General features: G+C 45.9%; 1 pseudogene across 1 annotated transcript; it reads right to left on the reverse strand.

The window, feature by feature from the left end:
* Positions 1-1,450: 1,450 nt before the first annotated feature.
* LOC309973185 (barrier-to-autointegration factor-like) lies at positions 1,451-1,721 on the reverse strand (annotated as a pseudogene). Its single transcript has one exon. The product of its transcript is annotated as a barrier-to-autointegration factor-like (transcript).
* Positions 1,722-5,565: the final 3,844 nt, after the last annotated feature.

Raw genomic sequence — 5,565 nt, forward strand, 5'->3', positions numbered from 1 at the left:
AACAACCAGGATAATTGGAGGGCAGTAGAGTCCCAGCTTCAGAGTGTAGACAGACTTAGAATCCTGTCACTTATTTGCTATGTGACTTTGGACAAGCTGCCAACCTCTCCATAAAAAGATCATCATCTAGGGTTTCATTTTCAGTGCAAATTTGAATCAATGCCATAAAAATAGGAGTCAAGTCCCAGTTTTTGTCTGAATGTGAAATAATACAAATTCCTTAGACACCCCCCCACATTAATTTAAGGCTCCAATAATCTCCAGGCACAAAGGACCAAGAGGCCTGAAGCACCCATATGTGTCTAGACTGACAACTAGGGCAACCCCATGTGAGTAGGTAAACAGAAATACCCACCCTCCATTATCAAGGGTAGTCTTGAATGATTAGCTTTATTTTTTTTAATTTAAATTGATTGATTGATTGATTGCTGTGTTGGGCTCCTGTTGCTGCGTGAGGGCTCTCTCTAGTTACGGCGAGAGGGGGCTACGCTTTGCTGCGGTGCGCAGACTTCTCACTGCAATGGCTTCTCTTGTTGCACGGGCTCTAGGCTTGTGGGCTTCCGTAGTTGTGGCACACAGGTTCAGTAGTTGTGGCTCACGGGCTCTAGAGCGCAGGCTCAGTAGTTGTGGCGCATGCGCTTAGCTGCTCCGCGGCATGTGGGATCTTCCTGGGCCAGGGCTCGGACCTGTGTCCCCTGCACTGGCAAGCGGATTCTTAACCACTGTGCCACCAGGGAAGCCATTGAATGATTAGCTTTAAATGTCGCCAAGACTTCAGGAACACAACCCGCTCAGAAAATATGGGAGCGTGGGATACATCCTTACCCGGCTGGTGTAAAAAGTGGAGTTAAAATAAGGAAAGTAGCTGGCATGGAGTGGATCAGGCAAAACAATGGCTATTTGTATTAGTTCAGTGGCAGAGTATTAATTTAGGAATTTCTTGGATGTGGGTTTTGAAATATTGACAGGCCTGCCTGGGTGAGGGCAACCTGGTGTGACTCTTAAGACCTCCTATGGAGCGGTGCTGAGGCTGCCAGAGTGGGAATCTGTTTTAGTTTTTTTTTTTGGAAGGCCACTGACTTTATTGATTTAAAAAAACTTTACAAGGACAGTGACTGTTCTGCCAGAAAGAGGACCAAATGGCGTAAAACAGACCCGAGGTGGGAGCAGGGGGTGGGTGAGGACAGGGCCAGGAATCACTCAGAAAAGCTGGTAACTGCTGTCACAAAACTGGCAGGGAAAGGCGAAGGGAGATGCATGCAAGGGAAGGAATTCCAAAAACGTTGAAAGGTAAGGGGAGAGAACTCCCCAAAGACCCTGGAGTACATGGGAGCTGCGCATGACAACAGCAATCTTTTCCTTTGTAGAGGACGGGGGAGGAGTCCTCACTTGGCTGCAAACTCTGGAGACTTAGTGCTGGGGCTCGGGGTCGGGGGTTCCCCAGAGAGCATCACAAGAACACGTCGCACCACTCTCGAAGGCAACCGAAGCAATCCCGCGACTGCTTGGCGTTGGCGCCGCACGTGTCCTTCGGCCATTCCCGGAAAAGATCTTCCATCTTTCTTTAGCACCAGAAACTGACCAAGGACCACATAGGCCTTGTCAAAGTCCCTTCCCTCCAGCTTCTTGCCCAGGACTTCGCCAATCCCGACCAGGCTTCCGGCTGGCTTTTCCCCCACGGGCTCTGCCATGAAGTCTCTGTGCTTTTGGGAGGTTGTCATCTTGATCAGGTTTAATCTGGGACTCCTGTAGCTCTGGTTCCCGTAACGGCTTCTCCCGCCGATCCCTCAACCCATGAGTGTTTTGTTTTGTTTTGTTGAAGTAACAACACCTTTAGTGAGATAGAATTCACATACTGTACAACTCTCCTAGGTGTATAATTAATTCAGGTGTTCGTAGTGTATTTAGAGAGTTGTGCGGCCACCACCATGGCCAATTTTGGACATTTTCATTTCTCCCCCCAAATCCCATACCCACTAACAGTCCCTGTTCCCTGTCCCCACAGCTGCTGGCAACCACTAATCTGCTTTCTGTCTCTATGGAGTGACCTATCCTGGACATTCTGTATAAATGGAATCAGACAATATGTGGCCTTTTGTGTCTGGCTTCTTTCACTCAACATATTGTTTTCAAGGTTCATTAAGATAGTGTGTGTCAGTGTGTAATTCCTTTTAATGGCTGAATAATATTCCATGGTAGGATATGCCACTTTTATTTATCCATTCATCAGTTGATGGACATTTTGAGTTGTTTCCAGAGGTGAAATGACACTTTATTGGACTAGTTCTTGGGCCAGTTAACCTCCTGTCTTGGCCTCCTCATCTGTAAAATGGGGTAATAGCTCCCAATCACAGGCAGGGCCAGGACTAGCCTACACAGACCCTTTGCTCGAATTAAGAAGTGCCTCTCTTGACAGACACCCGTCTCATCCCAGGGCGGGGGAGCCTTTGTTGCCAGAAGCAAATTTGGCCAGGGGTTCTTAGCCTGGATTTCAGCCCAGTGTTTTGTTTTGTTTTTTTTAATGTAGAGTGCTTTAATTAATTAATTTATTTATTTATTTATTTATTAGTTTTGGCTGCATTGGGTCTTTGTTGCTGTGTGCGAACTTTCTCTAGTTGTGGCGAGCGGGGGTTACTCTTCATTGAGAGCATGGGCTCTAGGTGCGCAGGCTCCAGTAGTTGTGGCATGTGGGCTCAGTTAGTTGAGGCACGTGGGCTCAGTAGTTGTGGTGCACGGGCTTAGTTGCTTCACAGCATGTGGGATCTTCCCGGACCAGGGCTCAAACCCGTGTCCCCTGCATTGGCAGGCGGATTCTTAACCACTGTGCCACTAGGGAAGTCCCCAGTGCTTTGATTTTAGCTTTATATTTTCCATTAAAAATACCATTTTCCAAAGTCATGTGTCAGCTCCTGTTTTCTCCCACCCCCTTCAATGAGGTTATGTCGAACACTTGCGATATAGATTCACTTGTTACTGTCTGCATTCCGTCCTAGGATCCCCCAATATCCCTCTTGAATTTTTAAAAAATTTGTGTACAATAAAGTTCACTCTTTTTTCTTTTTTTATAAATTTATTTTATTTATTTTTGGCTGCTTTGGGTCTTTGTTGCTGCACGCGGGCTTTCTCTAGTTGCAGCGATTCGTTGCAGTGCGTGGGCTTCTCTTGTTGCAGAGCACGGACTCTAGGCGTGTAGGCTTCAGTAGTTGTAGCACATGGGCTCAGTAGTTGTGGCTCACAGGCTCAGTAGTTGTGGCGCATAGGGCTTAGCTGCTCCGCAGCATGTGGTATCTTCCCGGACCAGGGCTCGAACCTGTGTCCCCTGCATTGGCAGGCAGATTCTTAACCACTGTACCACCAGGGAAGCCCCAATAAAGTTCACTCTTGGTGAGGTTCTATCAGTTTTGCAGATGCATAGGGTCATGTATCCCCCTCCCCCACTATCAAAATGAACACCTTAAAAATTCTTCCACATCCCCCCAGCCCCGTAGTTGACTCCTCCTTCTCCCTGCCTCTTCCCGACACTGATCTGCTGCCCCACGCTTTGCACGATACACACACTGGACAACTACAAGCATGGCTCCGCTCCTGGGGTTGTCAGGACATGTAAATGAATGCATGAGAAGCACTCAGGATGGAGCCTGGCACTCAGGAGCCTGGCACGTGAGTGCCCACCACATCAGAGCTGTTGTAACTATAAGACTGGGCTTTGTCCACCGTGGGGTGAGGGTGGGGTTGCTGGACACCAGCAAAGCACAACAGGCTGCCAAGGGTGTGAGTCAGCACTGCCGGTGGGGCACGTAAAAATGCCCAGCCCCAGTCTCACCCTAAACCTACTTGAAAGAGTCTTCCTGGTACAGGATGTATTTTTGGCCGCACTGCGAGGCATGAGGGACCTTACGTCCCCAACCAAGGACTGAACCCGCGCCCCCTGCAGTAGAAGTGGAGAGTCTTAACCACTGGACTGTCAGGGAAGTCCCAGGCAGGATGTTTAACAAGCCTTTCCTGGGATGGTGATGCTGAAGGTCCTGGGACATGCGCGGAGAAACTGCTTTGGGGTGACTTGTATAATGTGGATCAGAACGTGCTAGAGAAGTTCTGGTGACCCTGGGGGAGAAAGGGGACAAGAGGAGGTGTTCCATGGTGCCAGCTCTGGCTGAACCTGGGAACCCATTGTACCAGATGAAACAACCAAGAAAAATGGTACAAGGGTGGAAGTCTCAGATAAGGGCCACCTGGGCTCCCTACCACCGACCCGCTCCTGAGCCCTGGGGTCTCAGCCTTCTCATCTCAGAGGTTCCCTGTAGCTCTGCTCGAATGCTATATAGTTTTGATGTGTATTTCCTCCAAATGTTATTATTACAGTATTATATGCACATGATTCAAAAAAAATTCAAACAGTACAGCAGGAATTGACACACTTTCCATTAAGGGCCGGATAGTAAGTACTTTTGGCTTTGCGGGCCATATGACCTCTGGTCTTTATTGCAGCTTCTAATCCTGCCTTTACAGGGTGAAAGCAGCCATAGACAATACATACATGAATGAATGCTGTGTTCCAATAAAACTTATTTTTTTTAATATGCAAAATTAAAAAAAATTATTGGCATGCAGTTGATCTACAATGTTGTGTTAGTTTCAGGTGACAGCAAAGTGAATCAGTTACACATATACATATATCCACTCTTTTTTAGATTCTTTTCCCTAATAGGCCATTACAGAGTATTGAGTAGAGTTCCCTGTGCTATACTGTAGGTCTTTACTAGTTATCTATTTTATATACAGTAGTATGTATATGTCAATCCCAATCTCCCAATTTATCCCTCCCCTACTTTACCCCCTGCAATAAAAGTTATGTTTACAAACAAGTGCTTCCATATTTGGTCCACGGGCCATAGTTTACTAATTCCTGTGGAAAAGTAAAGTCAAAAGTAGACACAGAATCCCACCCCCCACTTCCTCCAAGGAAACCACTGTTAATTTTCTTGTGCACAGTATTGTGGCTAAACGCACAAAAGTCAAGTTGTTACATGAAGGCGAAATAAAACAAGCCAGGTAACATCATAAGTTCAAGTGAAACCGAAAAAGCCCAAACCACTTTCCACCCTCTTCGATGCCTTGAATGTAATAGAGATACAAACATATTTGTTTTTGAATTGATAAAGCAAATCAGAGTCGATAAGTAACAATAGAAATGATCTAACATAAATGGCTCCTATGTTTAGGGTAATGACCAACTTAGTAGGTGTTCCAGATATGTTTGTGGCATCGTTTGATTAAAAAAAAAAAAAAAAACACGCCTCCAGAATGACAGTCATTCTCCTAGAGAATCAGGGCAGTTCAATTTAAATTTGGCCCAGTTAATTAAATGCAACATTTGAAGCAGGGCTATAGCAATCATGTAGATTTATTAATTGAAGATTTGTTTTCTCTGCCATCTTCTTTTGAATTTCTACTCTTAGAGTATCTAAGAATTTAATTCTGTCTTAACTGTATTTTACCACTGCCCTCTTGCACTCATTTTCTTGGGAAGTTACTTCAAGTCAATAGCAGAATTAACCTGTGAAT

Source organism: Leucopleurus acutus (genome assembly GCF_964270905.1).
Source record: "Leucopleurus acutus genome assembly, chromosome: 16".
Classification (NCBI taxonomy): domain Eukaryota; kingdom Metazoa; phylum Chordata; class Mammalia; order Artiodactyla; family Delphinidae; genus Leucopleurus; species Leucopleurus acutus.